The sequence below is a fragment of the Rhipicephalus microplus genome, unplaced genomic scaffold (assembly GCF_043290135.1).
Source record: "Rhipicephalus microplus isolate Deutch F79 unplaced genomic scaffold, USDA_Rmic scaffold_59, whole genome shotgun sequence".
Lineage (NCBI taxonomy): Eukaryota > Metazoa > Arthropoda > Arachnida > Ixodida > Ixodidae > Rhipicephalus > Rhipicephalus microplus.
Window position 1 is genome coordinate 1,156,173 of NW_027464632.1, and position 17,706 is coordinate 1,173,878.

The following is a 17,706-nucleotide window of genomic DNA, read 5'->3' on the forward strand; positions in this document are numbered from 1 at the left end:
TTTCACCACCATCAGAACATATCTTCAAAGCTATCACCGCAAAGAAAAAAAGCGACACACCGTCCCCGGGTGGGCACGAAACTCCAACCTTTCGGTAGACAGCCGATCACGCTAGCCAATTGCGCCACGGAGACAGTCATGCTCCACTCTCACCACCATCAGAACATATCTTCAAAGCTATCAGCCCAAAGAAAAAAAAAGCGCCGCACTACCACCGGGTGGGCTCTAACCTCCAACCTTTCGGTTAACAGCCGATCGCGCTCGCCAATTGCGCCATGGAGACAGTCGTGCTCCACTCTCACCAACATCAGAACATATCTTCAAAGCTATCAGCCCAAAGAAAAAAAAGCGCCGCACCACCCCCGGCTGGGCTCCAACCTCCATCCTTTCTGTTAACATCCGATCGCGATAGCCAATTGCGTCACGGAGACAGTCGTGCTCCACTCTCACCACCATTAGAACATATCTTCAAAGCTACCAGCGCAAAGAAAAAAAAAGCGACACACCGTCCTCGGGTGGGCTCGAAACTCCAACTTTTCGGTTAACAGCCGATCGCGCTAGCCAATTGCGCCACGGAGACAGTCCTGCTCTACTCTCACCACCATCAGAACATATCTTCAAAGCTATCAGCTCAAAGAAAAAAAAGCGCCGCGCCACCACCGGGTGGGCTCGAAACTCCAAGCTTTCGGTTAACAGCCGATCGCGCTAACCAATAGCGCCACGGAGACAGTCCTGCTCCACTCTCACCACCATCAGAACATATCTTCAAAGCTATCAGCCCAAAGAAAAAAACCGCCGCACCACCACCGGGTGGGCTGGAACCTCCAACCTTTCGGTTAACAGTCGATCGCGCTAGCCAACTGCGCCACGGAGACAGTCCTGCTTCACTCTCACCACCATCAGTACATATCTTCAAAGCTATCGGCCCATAGAAAAAAGCCCACACCACCACCGGGTGTGCTCGAACCTTTAACCTTTCGGTTAACGGCCGAACGCGCTAGCCAATTGCGCCACGGAGACTGTCCTGCTCCACTCTAGCCAACATCAGAACATTACTTTAGAGCTATCAGCCCAAAGAAAAAAAAGCAACACACCACTCCCGGGAGGGCTCGAACCTCCAACCTTTCGGTTAACAGCCGATAGCGCTAGCCAATTGCGCCACAGAGACAGTCGTGCTCCACTCTCACCACCGTCAGAACATTTCTTCGGAGCTATCAGCCCAAAGAAAAAAAAGCGCCGCACCACCACCGGGTGGGCTCGAACCTCCAACCTTTCGGTTAACAGCCGATCGCGCTAGCCAATTGCGCCACGGAGACAGTCCTGCTCCACTCTCACCACCATCAGAACATATCTTCAAAGCTATCAGCCCAAAAAAAAAAACACCGCACCACCACCGGGTGGGCTCGAACCTCCAACCTTTCGGTTAACAGTCGATCTCGCTAGCCAATTGCGCCACGGAGACAGTCCTGCTTCACTCTCACCACCATCAGAACATATCTTCAAAGCTATCAGCCCATAGAAAAAAGCCCGCACCACCACCGGGTGTGCTCGTACCTCCAACCTTTCGGTTAACGGCCGAACGCGCTAGCCAATGGCGCCACGGAGACAGTCGTGCTCCACGCTCACCACCGTCAGAACATTTCTTCAGAGCTATCAGCCCAAAGAAAAAAAAGCGCCGCACCAACACCTGGTGGGCTCGAACCTCCAAACTTTACGTGAACAGCGGATCGCGCTAGCCAATTGGGAAACGGAGACAGTCGTGCTCCACTCTCACCACCATTAGAACATATCTTCAAAGCTATCAGCGCAAAGAAAAAAGCAACACACCACTCCCGGGAGGGCTCAGACCTCCAAATTTTCGGTAACAGCCGATCGCGCTAGCCATTTGCGCCACGGAGACAGTCGTGCTCCACTTTCACCACCATCAGAACATATCTTCAAAGCTATCAGCCCAAAGAAAAAAAGCGCCGCACCACCCCCGGGTGGGCTCCAACCTCCAACCTTTCGGCTAACAGCTGATCGCGCTAGCCAATTGCGCCACGGAGACAGTCACGCTCTACTTTCACCACCATCAGAACATATCTTTAAAGCTATCACCGCAAAGAAAAAAAGCGACACACCGTCCCCGGGTGGGCACGAAACTCCAAGCTTTCGGTAGACAGCCGATCACGCTAGCCAATTGCGCCACGGAGACAGTCATGCTCCACTCTCACCACCATCAGAACATATCTTCAAAGCTATCAGCCCAAAGAAAAAAAAAGCGCCGCACTACCCCCGGGTGGGCTCTAACCTCCAACCTTTCGGTTAACAGCCGATCGCGCTCGCCAATTGCGCCATGGAGACAGTCGTGCTCCACTCTCACCAACATCAGAACATATCTTCAAAGCTATCAGCCCAAAGAAAAAAAAGCGCCGCACCACCCCCGGCTGGGCTCGAACCTCCATCCTTTCTGTTAACATCCGATCGCGATAGCCAATTGCGTCACGAAGACAGTCGTGCTCCACTCTCACCACCATTAGAACATATCTTCAAAGCAACCAGCGCAAAGAAAAAAAAAGCGACACACCGTCCTCGGGTGGGCTCGAAACTCCAAATTTTCGGTTAACAGCCGATCGCGCTAGCCAATTGCGCCACGGAGACAGTCCTGCTCTACTCTCACCACCATCAGAACATATCTTCAAAGCTATCAGCTCAAAGAAAAAAAAGCGCCGCACCACTACCGGGTGGGCTCGAAACTCCAAGCTTTGAGTTAACAGCCGATCGCGCTAGCCAATTGCGCCACGGAGACAGTCCTGCTCCACTCTCACCACCATCAGAACATATCTTCAAAGCTATCAGCCCAAAAAAAAGCACCGCACCACCACCGGGTGGGCTCGAACCTCCAACCTTTCGGTTAACAGTCGATCGTGCTAGCCAATTGCGCCACGGAGACAGTTCTGCTTCACTCTCACCACCATCAGAACATATCTTCAAAGCTATCAGCCCATAGAAAAAAGCCCGCACCACCACCGGGTGTGCTCGAACCTCCAACCTTTCGGTTAACGGCCGAACGCGCTAGCCAATTGCGCCACGGAGACAGTCCTGCTCCACTCTAGCCACCATCAGAACATATCTTTAAAGCTATCAGCCCAAAGAAAAAAAAGCAACACACCACTCCCGGGAGGGCTCGAACCTCCAAACTTTCGGTTAACAGCCGATTGCGCTAGCCAATTGCGCCACGGAGACAGTCGTGCTCCACTCTCACCACCATCAGAACATTTCTTCGGAGCTATCAGCCCAAAGAAAAAAAAGCGCCACACCACCACCGGGTGGGCTCGAACCTCCAACTTTTCGGTTAACAGCCGATCGCGCTAGCCAATGGCGCCACGGAGACAGTCGTGCTCCACGCTCACCACAGTCAGAACATTTCTTCAGAGCTATCAGCCCAAAGAAAAAAAAGCGCCGCACCAACACCTGGTGGGCTCGAACCTCCAAACTTTACGTTAACAGCGGATCGCGCTAGCCAATTGGGCCACGGAGACAGTCGTGCTCCACTCTCACCACCATTAGAACATATCTTCAAAGCTATCAGCGCAAAGAAAAAAGCAACGAACACTCCCGGGAGGGCTCAAACCTCCAAATTTTCGGTTCACAGCCGAACGTGCTGGCCAATTGCGCCACGGAGGCAGTCGTGCTCAGATCTGGCCACTGTGAGAACATGTCTCTAAAGTTATCAGCGCAAAGAAAAAAGCAACACACCACTCCCAACAGGGCTCGAACCTCCAACCTTTACGTTAACAGCGGATCGCGCTAGCCAATTGGGCCACGGAGACAGTCGGGCTCAGATCTGACCACCGTGAAAACATGTCTCTAAAGTTATCAGCGCAAAGAAAAAAGCAACACACCACTCCCGGGAGGGCTCGAACCTCCAACCTTTCGCTTAACAGCCGATCGCGCTAGCAAATTGCGCCACGGAGCCAGTCCTGCTATACTCTCACCACCATCAGAACATATCTTCAAAGCTATCAGCCCAAAGAAAAAAAAGTGCCGCACCACAACCGGGTGGGCTCGAACCTCCAACTTTTCGGTTAACTGCAGATCGCGCTAGCCAACTGCGCCACGGAGACAGTCGTGCTCCACTCTCACCACCGCCAGGACATTTCTTCAGAGCTATCAGCCCAAAAAAAAGAAGCGCCGCACCACCCCCAGGTGGGCTCGAACCTCCAACCTTTCGGTTAACGGCCGAACGCGCTAGCCAATGGCGCCACGGAGACAGTCGTGCTCCACGCTCACCACCGTCAGAACATTTCTTCAGAGCTATCAGCCCAAAGAAAAAAAAGCGCCGCACCAACACCTGGTGGGCTCGAACCTCCAAACTTTCGGTTAACAGCCGATCGCGCTAGCCAATTGCGCCACGGAGACAGTCCTGCTCCACTCTCACCACCATCAGAACATATCTTCAAAGCTATCAGCCCAAAAAAAAAACACCGCACCACCACCGGGTGGGCTCGAACCTCCAACCTTTCGGTTAACAGTCGATCGCGCTAGCCAATTGCGCCACGGAGACAGTCCTGCTTCACTCTCACCACCATCAGAACATATCTTCAAAGCTATCAGCCCATAGAAAAAAGCCCGCACCACCACCGGGTGTGCTCGAACCTCCAACCTTTCGGTTAACGGCCGAACGCGCTAGCCAATGGCGCCACGGAGACAGTCGTGCTCCACGCTCAAACCGTCAGAACATTTCTTCAGAGCTATCAGCCCAAAGAAAAAAAAGCGCCGCACCAACACCTGTTGGGCTCGAACCTCCAAACTTTACGTTAACAGCGGATGGCGCTAGCCAATTGGGAAACGGAGACAGTCGTGCTCCACTCTCACCACCATTAGAACATATCTTCAAAGCTATCAGCGCAAAGAAAAAAGCAACACACCACTCCCGGGAGGGCTCAAACCTCCAAATTTTCGGTAACAGCCGATCGCGCTAGCCATTTGCGCCACGGAGACAGTCGTGCTCCACTTTCACCACCATCAGAACATATCTTCAAAGCTATCAGCCCAAAGAAAAAAAGCGCCGCACCACCCCCGGGTGGGCTCCAACCTCCAACCTTTCGGCTAACAGCTGATCGCGCTAGCCAATTGCGCCACGGAGACAGTCACGCTCTACTTTCACCACCATCAGAACATATCTTTAAAGCTATCACCGCAAAGAAAAAAAGCGACACACCGTCCCCGGGTGGGCACGAAACTCGAAGCTTTCGGTAGACAGCCGATCACGCTAGCCAATTGCGCCACGGAGACAGTCATGCTCCACTCTCACCACCATCAGAACATATCTTCAAAGCTATCAGCCCAAAGAAAAAAAAAGCGCCGCACTACCACCGGGTGGGCTCTAACCTCCATCCTTTCTGTTAACATCCGATCGCGATAGCCAATTGCGTCACGGAGACAGTCATGCTCCACTCTCACCACCATTAGAACATATCTTCAAAGCAACCAGCGCAAAGAAAAAAAAAGCGACACACCGTCCTCGGGTGGGCTCGAAACTCCAACTTTTCGGTTAACAGCCGATCGCGCTAGCCAATTGCGCCACGGAGACAGTCCTGCTCTACTCTCACCACCATCAGAACATATCTTCAAAGCTATCAGCTCAAAGAAAAAAAAGCGCCGCACCACTACCGGGTGGGCTCGATACTCCAAGCTTTGAGTTAACAGCCGATCGCGCTAGCCAATTGCGCCACGGAGACAGTCCTGCTCCACTCTCACCTCCATCAGAACATATCTTCAAAGCTATCAGCCCAAAAAAAAGCACCGCACCACCACCGGGTGGGCTCGAACCTCCAACCTTTCGGTTAACAGTCGATCGTGCTAGCCAATTGCGCCACGGAGACAGTTCTGCTTCACTCTCACCACCATCAGAACATATCTTCAAAGCTATCAGCCCATAGAAAAAAGCCCGCACCACCACCGGGTGTGCTCGAACCTCCAACCTTTCGGTTAACGGCCCAACGCGCTAGCCAATTGCGCCACGGAGACAGTCCTGCTCCACTCTAGCCACCATCAGAACATATCTTTAAAGCTATCAGCCCAAAGAAAAAAAAGCAAGAAACCACTCCCGGGAGGGCTCGAACCTCCAACCTTTCGGTTAACAGCCGATTGCGCTAGCCAATTGCGCCACGGAGACAGTCGTGCTCCACTCTCACCACCATCAGAACATTTCTTCGGAGCTATCAGCCCAAAGAAAAAAAAGCGCCACACCACCACCGGGTGGGCTCGAACCTCCAACCTTTCGGTTAACAGCCGATCGCGCTAGCCAATGGCGCCACGGAGACAGTCGTGCTCCACGCTCACCACAGTCAGAACATTTCTTCAGAGCTATCAGCCCAAAGAAAAAAAAGCGCCGCACCAACACCTGGTGGGCTCGAACCTCCAAACTTTACGTTAACAGCGGATCGCGCTAGCCAATTGGGCCACGGAGACAGTCGTGCTCCACTCTCACCACCATTAGAACATATCTTCAAAGCTATCAGCGCAAAGAAAAAAGCAACGAACACTCCCGGGAGGGCTCAAACCTCCAAATTTTCGGTTCACAGCCGAACGTGCTGGCCAATTGCGCAACGGAGGCAGTCGTGCTCAGATCTGGCCACTGTGAGAACATGTCTCTAAAGTTATCAGCGCAAAGAAAAAAGCAACACACCACTCCCAGGAGGGCTCGAACCTCCTACCTTTACGTTAACAGCGGATCGCGCTAGCCAATGGGCCACGGAGACAGTCGTACTCCACTCTCACCACCATTAGAACATATCTTCAAAGCTATCAGCGCAAAGAAAAAAGCAACACACCACTCCCGGGAGGGCTCAAACCTCCAATTTTTCGGTTAACAGCCGAACGTGCAAGCCAATTGCGCTACGGAGACAGTCGTGCTCAGATCTGACCACCGTGAAAACATGTCTCTAAAGTTATCAGCGCAAAGAAAAAGGCAACACACCACTCCCAGGAGGGCTCGAACCTCCAACCTTTCGCTTAACAGCCGATCGCGCTAGCAAATTGCGCCACGGAGCCAGTCCTGCTATACTCTCACCACCATCAGAACATATCTTCAAAGCTATCAGCCCAAAGAAAAAAAAGTGCCGCACCACAACCGGGTGGGCTCGAACCTCCAACTTTTCGGTTAACTGCAGATCGCGCTAGCCAACTGCGCCACGGAGACAGTCGTGCTCCACTCTCACCACCGCCAGGACATTTCTTCAGAGCTATCAGCCCAAAAAAAAGAAGCGCCGCACCACCCCCTGGTGGGCTCGAACCTCCAACCTTTCAGTCAACAGCAGATCGCGCTAGCCATTTGCGCCACAGAGACAGTCGTGCTCCACTCTCACCATCATCAGAACATATCTTCAAAGCTATCAGCGAAAAGAAAAAAAAGCGACACACCGTCCCCGGGTAGGCTCAAACCTCCAACCTCTCGGTTAACAGCCGATCGCGCTAGCCAATAGCGCCACGGAGACAGTCCTGCTATACTCTCACCACCATCAGATCATATCTTCAAAGCTATCAGTCCAAAGAAAAAAAGCGCCGCACCACTCCGGGTGGGCTTGAACCTCCAACCTTTCGGCTAACAGCCGATCGCGCTAGCCAATTGCGCCACGGAGACAGTCGTGCTCCACTTTCACCACCATCAGAACATATCTTCAAAGCTATCACCGCAAAGAAAAAAAAGCGACACACTGTCCCCGGGTGGGCTCGAAACTCCAAGCTTTCGGTTAACAGCCGATCACGCTAGCCAATTGCGCCACGGAGACATTCATGCTCCACTTTCACCGCCACCAGAACATATCTTCATAGCTATCAGCCCATAGAAAAAAGCCCGCACCACCACCGGGTGTGCTCGAACCTCCAACCTGTCGGTTAACGGCCGAACGCGCTAGCCAATTGCGCCACGGAGACAGTCCTGCTCCACTCTAGCCACCATCAGAACATATCTTTAAAGCTATCAGCCCGAAGAAAAAAAAGCAACACACCACTCCCGGGAGGGCTCGAAACTCCAACCTTTCGGTTAACAGCCGATCGCGCTAGCCAATTGCGCCCCGGAGACAGTCCTGCTCCACTCTCACCACCATCAGAACATATCTTCAAAGCTATCAGCCCAAAGAAAAAAAAAGCGCCGCACTACCACCGGGTGGGCTCTAACCTCCAACCTTTCGGTTAACAGCCGATCGCGCTCGCCAATTGCGCCATGGAGACAGTCGTGCTCCACTCTCACCAACATCAGAACATATCTTCAAAGCTATCAGCCCAAAGAAAAAAAAGCGCCGCACCACCCCCGGCTGGGCTCAACCTCCATCCTTTCTGTTAACAGCCGATCGCGATAGCCAATTGCGTCACGGAGACAGTCGTGCTCCACTCTCACCACCATTAGAACATATCTTCAAAGCAATCAGCGCAAAGAAAAAAAAAAGCGACACACCGTCCTCGGGTGGGCTCGAAACTCCAACTTTTCGGTTAACAGCCGATCGCGCTAGCCAATTGCGCCACGGAGACAGTCCTGCTCTACTCTCACCACCATCAGAACATATCTTCAAAGCTATCAGCTCAAAGAAAAAAAAGCGCCGCACCACTACCGGGTGGGCTCGAAACTCCAAGCTTTGAGTTAACAGCCGATCGCGCTAGCCAATTGCGCCACGGAGACAGTCCTGCTCCACTCTCACCACCATCAGAACATATCTTCAAAGCTATCAGCCCAAAAAAAAGCACCGCACCACCACCGGGTGGGCTCGAACCTCCAACCTTTCGGTTAACAGTCGATCGCGCTAGCCAATTGCGCCACGGAGACAGTCCTGCTTCACTCTCACCACCATCAGAACATATCTTCAAAGCTATCAGCCCATAGAAAAAAGCCCGCACCACCACCGGGTGTGCTCGAACCTCCAACCTTACGGTTAACGGCCGAACGCGCTAGCCAATTGCGCCACGGAGACAGTCCTGCTCCACTCTAGCCACCATCAGAACATATCTTTAAAGCTATCAGCCCAAAGAAAAAAAGCAACACACCACTCCCGGGAGGGCTCGAACCTCCAACCTTTCGGTTAACAGCCGATTGCGCTAGCCAATTGCGCCACGGAGACAGTCGTGCTCCACTCTCACCACCATCAGAACATTTCTTCGGAGCTATCAGCCCAAAGAAAAAAAAGCGCCGCACCACCACCGGGGGGGCTCGAACCTCCAACCTTTCGGTTAACAGCCGATCGCGCTAGCCAATGGCGCCACGGAGACAGTCGTGCTCCACGCTCACCACAGTCAGAACATTTCTTCAGAGCTATCAGCCCAAAGTAAAAAAAGCGCCGCACCAAAACCTGGTGGGCTCGAACCTCCAAACTTTACGTTAACAGCGGATCGCGCTAGCCAATTGGGCCACGGAGACAGTCGTGCTCCACTCTCACCACCATTAGAACATATCTTCAAAGCTATCAGCGCAAAGAAAAAAGCAACGCAACACTCCCGGGAGGGCTCAAACCTCCAAATTTTCGGTTAACTGCCGAACGTGCTGGCCAATTGCGCCACGGAGGCAGTCGTGCTCAGATCTGGCCACTGTGAGAACATGTCTCTAAAGTTATCAGCGCAAAGAAAAAAGCAACACACCACTCCCAGGAGGGCTCGAACCTCCAACCTGTCGGTTAACGGCCGAACGAGCTAGCCAATTGCGCCACGGAGACAGTCCTGCTCCACTCTAGCCACCATCAGAACATATCTTTAAAGCTATCAGCCCAAAGAAAAAAAAGCAACACACCACTCCCGGGAGGGCTCGAAACTCCAACCTTTCGGTTAACAGCCGATCGCGCTAGCCAATTGCGCCACGGAGACAGTCGTGCTCCACTCTCACCACCATCAGAACATTTCTTCGGAGCTATCAGCCCAAAGAAAAAAAAGCGCCGCACTACCACCGGGTGGGCTCTAACCTCCAACCTTTCGGTTAACAGCCGATCGCGCTCGCCAATTGCGCCATGGAGACAGTCGTGCTCCACTCTCACCAACATCAGAACATATCTTCAAAGCTATCAGCCCAAAGAAAAAAAAGCGCCGCACCACCCCCGGCTGGGCTCGAACCTCCATCCTTTCTGTTAACAGCCGATCGCGATAGCCAATTGCGTCACGGAGACAGTCGTGCTCCACTCTCACCACCATTAGAACATATCTTCAAAGCAATCAGCGCAAAGAAAGAAAAAGCGACACACCGTCCTCGGGTGGGCTCGAAACTCCAACTTTTCGGTTAACAGCCGATCGCGCTAGCCAATTGCGCCACGGAGACAGTCCTGCTCTACTCTCACCACCATCAGAACATATCTTCAAAGCTATCAGCTCAAAGAAAAAAAAGCGCCGCACCACTACCGGGTGGGCTCGAACCTCCATCCTTTCTGTTAACAGCCGATCGCGATAGCCAATTGCGTCACGGAGACAGTCGTGCTCCACTCTCACCACCATTAGAACATATCTTCAAAGCAATCAGCGCAAAGAAAAAAAAAGCGACACACCGTCCTCGGGTGGGCTCGAAACTCCAACTTTTCGGTTAACAGCCGGTCGCGCTAGCCAATTGCGCCACGGAGACAGTCCTGCTCTACTCTCACCACCATCAGAACATATCTTCAAAGCTATCAGCTCAAAGAAAAAAAAGCGCCGCACCACTACCGGGTGGGCTCGAAACTCCAAGCTTTGAGTTAACAGCCGATCCCGCTAGCCAATTGCGCCACGGAGACAGTCCTGCTCCACTCTCACCACCATCAGAACATATCTTCAAAGCTATCAGCCCAAAAAAAAGCACCGCACCACCACCGGGTGGGCTCGAACCTCCAACCTTTCGGTTAACAGTCGATCGCGCTAGCCAATTGCGCCACGGAGACAGTCCTGCTTCACTCTCACCACCATCAGAACATATCTTCAAAGCTATCAGCCCATAGAAAAAAGCCCGCACCACCACCGGGTGTGCTCGAACCTCCAACCTTTCGGTTAACGGCCGAACGCGCTAGCCAATTGCGCCACGGAGACAGTCCTGCTCCACTCTAGCCACCATCAGAACATATTTTTAAAGCTATCAGCCCAAAGAAAAAAAAGCAACACACCACTCCCGGGAGGGCTCGAACCTCCAACCTTTCGGTTAACAGCCGATTGCGCTAGCCAATTGCGCCACGGAGACAGTCGTGCTCCACTCTCACCACCATCAGAACATTTCTTCGGAGCTATCAGCCCAAAGAAAAAAAAGCGCCGCACTACCACCGGGTGGGCTCTAACCTCCAACCTTTCGGTTAACAGCCGATCGCGCTCGCCAATTGCGCCATGGAGACAGTCGTGCTCCACTCTCACCAACATCAGAACATATCTTCAAAGCTATCAGCCCAAAGAAAAAAAAGCGCCGCACCACCCCCGGCTGGGCTCGAACCTCCATCCTTTCTGTTAACAGCCGATCGCGATAGCCAATTGCGTCACGGAGACAGTCGTGCTCCACTCTCACCACCATTAGAACATATCTTCAAAGCAATCAGCCCAAAGAAAAAAAAGCGCCGCACCACCACCGGGTAGGCTCGAACCTCCAACCTTTCAGTTAACAGCCGATCGCGCTAGCCAATGGCGCCACGGAGACAGTCGTCCTACCGCTGAGGATGGGGCCCTTGCCACCCCTACCTTTGCTTCTGGACTGCTGCTTCTGTTGATGATGACCGCTCCACTGCTCAATTAATCTTTCCTCTTCTTTCCAATTTTCTCCCTTTTTCCCTTCCCCGCAGGCACTGCGCCGTGCTCCCGACCGGGTTGCAGAAATTAGGTGCCTTTTCTCATCTTCTAACCACTACCACCACCACCACAGTCGTGCTCCACGCTCACCACAGTCAGAACATTTCTTCAGAGCTATCAGCCCAAAGAAAAAAAAGCTCCGCACCAACACCTGGTGGGCTCGAACCTCCAAACTTTACGTTAACAGCGGATCGCGCTAGCCAATTGGGCCACGGAGACAGTCGTGCTCCACTCTCACCACCATTAGAACATATCTTCAAAGCTGTCAGCGCAAAGAAAAAAGCAACGCAACACTCCCGGGAGGGCTCAAACCTCCAAATTTTCGGTTAACAGCCGAACGTGCTGGCCAATTGCGCCACGGAGGCAGTCGTGCTCAGATCTGGCCACTGTGAGAACATGTCTCTAAAGTTATCAGCGCAAAGAAAAAAGCAACACACCACTCCCAGGAGGGCTCGAACCTCCAACCTTTCGGCTAACAGCCGATCGCGATAGCCAATTGCGTCACGGAGACAGTCGTGCTCCACTCTCACCACCATTAGAACATATCTTCTAAGCAATCAGCGCAAAGAAAAAAAAGCGACACACCGTCCCCGGGTGGGCTCGAAACTCCAACTTTTCGGTTAACAGCCGATCCCGCTAGCCAATTGCGCCACGGAGACAGTCCTGCTCTACTCTCACCACCATCAGAACATATCTTCAAAGCTATCAGCTCAAACAAAAAAAAAGCGCCGCACCACTACCGGGTGGGCTCGAAACTCCAAGCTTTCAGTTAACAGCCGATCGCGCTAGCCAATTGCGCCACGGAGACAGTCCTGCTCCACTCTCACCACCATCAGAACATATCTTCAAAGCTATCAGCCCAAAGAAAAAAAGCGCCGCACCACCACCGGGTGGGCTCGAACCTCCAACCTTTCAGTTAACAGTCGATCGCGCTAGCCAATTGCGCCACGGAGACAGTCCTGCTTCACTCTCACCACCATCGGAACATATCTTCAAAGCTATCAGCCCATAGAAAAAAGCCCGCACCACCACCGGGTGTGCTCGAACCTCCAACCTTTCGGTTAACGGTCGAACGCGCTAGCCAATTGCGCCACGGAGACAGTCCTGCTCGACTCTAGCCACCATCAGAACATATCTTTAAAGCTATCAGCCCAAAGAAAAAAAAGCAACACACCACTCCCGGAAGGGCTCGAACCTCCAACCTTTACGTTAACAGCGGATCGCGCTAGCCAATTGGGCCACGGAGAAAGTCGTACTCCACTCTCACCACCATTAGAACATATCTTCAAAGCTATCAGCGCAAAGAAAAAAGCAACACACCACTCCCGGCAGGGCTCAAACCTCCAATTTTTCGGTTAACAGCCGAATGTGCAAGCCAATTGCGCCACGGAGACAGTCGTGCTCAGATCTGACCACCGTGAAAACATGTCTCTAAAGTTATCAGCGCAAAGAAAAAAGCAACACACCACTCCCAGGAGGGCTCGAACCTCCAACCTTCAGGTTAACAGCCGATCGCGCTAGCCAATTGCGCCATGGAGACAGTCGTGCTCCACTCTTACCACCGTCAGAACATTTCTTCAGAGCTATCAGCCCAAAGGAAAAAAGCACCGCACCACCACCGGGTGGGCTCGAGCGTCCAACCTTTCGGTTAATAGCCTATCGCGCTAGCCATTTACGCCACGGAGACAGTCGTGCTCCACTCTCACCACCGTCAGAACATTTCTTCAGAGCTATCAGCCCAAAGAAAAAAAAGCGCGCACCACCACCGGGTGGGCTCGAACCTCCAACGTTCCGGTTAACAGCCGATCGCGCTAGCCAATCGCGCCATGGAGACAGTCCTGCTCCACTCTCACCAGCATCAGAACATATCTTCAAAGCTATCAGCGCAAAGAAAAAAGCAACACACCACTCCCGGGAGGGCTCAAACCTCCAATTTTTCAGTTAACAGCCGAACGTGCTAGCCAATTGCGCCACGGAGACAGTCGTGCTCCAATCTCTCCACCGTCAGAACATGTCTCCAAAGCTAGCAGCGCAAAGAAAAAAGCAACACCCCACTCCCGGGAGGGCTCGAAACTCCTATTTTTCGGTTACCAGCTGAACATGCTAGCCAATTGCGCCACGGGGACAGTCGTGCTCCACTCTCACCACCGTCAGAACATTTCTTCAGAGCTATCAGCCCAAAGAAAAAAAAGCGCCGCACCACCACAGGGTGGGCTCGAACCTCCAACCTTTCGGTTAACAGCCGATCGCGCTAGCAAATTGCGCCACGGAGCCAGTCCTGCTATACTCTCACCACCATCAGAACATATCTTCAAAGCTATCAGCCCAAAGAAAAAAAAGTGCCGCACCACCACCGGGTGGGCTCGAACGTCCAACTTTTCGGTTAACTGCAAATCGCGCTAGCCAACTGCGCCACAGAGACAGTCGTGCTCCACTCTCACCACCAACAGAACATATCTTCAAAGCTATCAGCGAAAAGAAAAAAAAGCGACACACCGTCTACGGGTGGGCTCGAAACTCCAACCTTTCGGTTAACAGCCGATCGCGCTAGCCAATTGCGCCACGGAGACAGTCCTGCTCCACTCTCACCACCATCAGAACATATCTTCAAAGCTATCAGCTCAAAGAAAAAAAAGCGCCGCGCCACTACCGGGTGGGCTCGAAACTCCAAGCTTTCAGTCAACAGCAGATCGCGCTAGCCAATTGCGCCACAGAGACACTCGTGCTCCACTCTCACCACCATCAGAACATATCTTCAAAGCTATCAGCGAAAAGAAAAAAAAGCGACACACCGTCCCCGGGTGGGCTCGAAACTCCAACCTTTCGGTTAACAGCCGATCGCACTAGCCAATTGCGCCACGGAGACAGTCCTGCTCCACTCTCACCACCATCAGAACATATCTTCAAAGCTATCAGCTCAAAGAAAAAAAAGCGCCGCGCCACTACCGGGAGGGCTCGAAACTCCAAGCTTTCGGTTAACAGCCGATCGCGCTAGCCAATTGCGCCACGGAGACAGTCCTCCTATACTCTCACCACCATCAGAACATACCTTCAAAGCTATCAGTCCAAAGAAAAAAAGCGCCGCACCACTCCAGGTGGGCTCGAACCTCCAACCTTTCGTCTAAGAGCCGATCGCGCTAGCCAATTGCGCCACGCAGACAGTGAGGCTCCACTTTCACCACCATCAGAACATATCTTCAAAGCTATCAGCCCAAAGAAAAAAAGCGGCGCACCACCCCCGGGTGGGCTCAAACCTCCAAGCTTTCGGTTAACAGCCGATCACGCTAGCGGATTGCGCAACGGAAACAGTCCTGCTCCACTCTCACCACCATCAGAACATATCTTCAAAGCTATCAGCCCAAAGAAAAAAAAGCGCCGCACTACCACCGGGTGGGCTCGAACCTCCAACCTTTCGGTTAACAGCCGATCGCGCTCGCCAATTGCGCCATGGAGACAGTCGTGCTCCACTCTCACTAACATCAGAACATATCTTCAAAGCTATCAGCTCAAAGAAAAAAAAGCGGCGCACCACCCCCGGGTGGGCTCGAACCTCCATACTTTCTGTTAACAGCCGATCGCGCTAGCCAATTGCGCCACGGAGACAGTCGTGCCCCACTCTCACCACCATCAGAACATATCTTCAAAGCTATCAGCGCAAAGAAAAAAAAAGCGACACACCGTCCCCGGGTGGGCTCGAAAGTCCAACCTTTCGGTTAACAGCCGATCGCGCTAGCCAATTGCGCCACGGAGACAGTCCTGCTCCACTCTCACCACCATCAGAACAGATCTTCAAAGCTATCAGCTCAAAGAAAAAAAAGCGCCGCGCCACTACCGGGTGGGCTCGAAACTCCAAGCTTTCGGTTAACAGCCGATCGCGCTAGCCAATTGCGCCACGGAGACAGTCCTGCTCCCCTCACCACCATCAGAACATATCTTCAAAGCTATCAGCCCAAAGAAAAAAAGCGCCGCACCACCACCGGGTGGGCTCGAACCTCCAACCTTTCGGTTAACAGTCGATCGCGCTAGCCAACTGCGCCACGGAGACAGTCCTGCTTCACTCTCACCACCATCAGTACATATCTTCAAAGCTATCGGCCCATAGAAAAAAGCCCGCACCACCACCGGGTGTGCTCGAACCTTTAACCTTTCGGTTAACAGCCGAACGCGCTAGCCAATTGCGCCACGGAGACTGTCCTGCTCCACTCTAGCCAACTTCAGAACATATCTTTAAAGCTATCAGCCCAAAGAAGAAAAAGCAACACACCACACCCGGGAGGGCTCGAACCTCCAACCTTTCGGTTAACAGCCGATAGCGCTAGCCAATTGCGCCACAGAGACAGTCGTGCTCCACACTCACCACCATCAGAACATATCTTCAAAGCTATCAGCCCAAAGAAAAAAAAGCGCCGCACTACCACCGGGTGGGCTCGAACCTCCAACCTTTCGGTTAACAGCCGATCGCGCTCGCCAATTGCGCCATGGAGACAGTCGTGCTCCACTCTCACTAACATCAGAACATATCTTCAAAGCTATCAGCTCAAAGAAAAAAAAGCGGCGCACCACCCCCGGGTGGGCTCGAACCTCCATACTTTCTGTTAACAGCCGATCGCGCTAGCCAATTGCGCCACGGAGACAGTCGTGCCCCACTCTCACCACCATCAGAACATATCTTCAAAGCTATCAGCGCAAAGAAAAAAAAAGCGACACACCGTCCCCGGGTGGGCTCGAAAGTCCAACCTTTCGGTTAACAGCCGATCGCGCTAGCCAATTGCGCCACGGAGACAGTCCTGCTCCACTCTCACCACCATCAGAACAGATCTTCAAAGCTATCAGCTCAAAGAAAAAAAAGCGCCGCGCCACTACCGGGTGGGCTCGAAACTCCAAGCTTTCGGTTAACAGCCGATCGCGCTAGCCAATTGCGCCACGGAGACAGTCCTGCTCCCCTCTCACCACCATCAGAACATATCTTCAAAGCTATCAGCCCAAAGAAAAAAAGCGCCGCACCACCACCGGGTGGGCTCGAACCTCCAACCTTTCGGTTAACAGTCGATCGCGCTAGCCAACTGCGCCACGGAGACAGTCCTGCTTCACTCTCACCACCATCAGTACATATCTTCAAAGCTATCGGCCCATAGAAAAAAGCCCGCACCACCACCGGGTGTGCTCGAACCTTTAACCTTTCGGTTAACAGCCGAACGCGCTAGCCAATTGCGCCACGGAGACTGTCCTGCTCCACTCTAGCCAACTTCAGAACATATCTTTAAAGCTATCAGCCCAAAGAAGAAAAAGCAACACACCACACCCGGGAGGGCTCGAACCTCCAACCTTTCGGTTAACAGCCGATAGCGCTAGCCAATTGCGCCACAGAGACAGTCGTGCTCCACACTCACCACCGTCAGAACATTTCTTCGGAGCTATCAGCCCAAAGAAAAAAAAGCGCCGCACCACCACCGGGTGGGCTCGAACCTCCAACCTTTCGGTTAACAGCCGATCATGCTAGCCAATGGCGCCACAGAGACAGTCGTGCTCCACTCTCACCACCATCAGAACATATCTTCAAAGCTATCAGCGAAAAGAAAAAAAAGCGACACACCGTCCCCGGGTGGGCTCAAACCTCCAACCTCTCGGTTAACAGCCGATCGCGCTAGCCAATTGCGCCACGGAGACAGTCCTGCTATACTCTCACCACCATCAGAACATATCTTCAAAGCTATCAGTCCAAAGAAAAAAAGCGCCGCACCACTCCGGGTGGGCTCGAACCTCCAAACTTTCGTCTAACAGCCGATCGCGCTAGCCAATTGCGCCACGGAGACAGTCGTGCTCCACTTTCACCACCATCAGAACATATCTTCAAAGCTATCACCGCAAAGAAAAAAAAGCGACACACTGTCCCCGGGTGGGCTCGAAACTCCAAGCTTTCGGTTAACAGCCGATCACGCTATCCGATTGCGC

At 52.8% G+C, this 17,706-nt stretch overlaps 1 non-coding gene across 1 annotated transcript; it reads right to left on the reverse strand.

Moving 5' to 3' along the window:
* Positions 1-17,347: 17,347 nt before the first annotated feature.
* Positions 17,348-17,421, reverse strand: TRNAN-GUU (transfer RNA asparagine (anticodon GUU)). Its single transcript has one exon. It is a non-coding gene; the product is annotated as a tRNA-Asn (tRNA).
* Between the last annotated feature and the right edge of the window lie 285 nt (positions 17,422-17,706).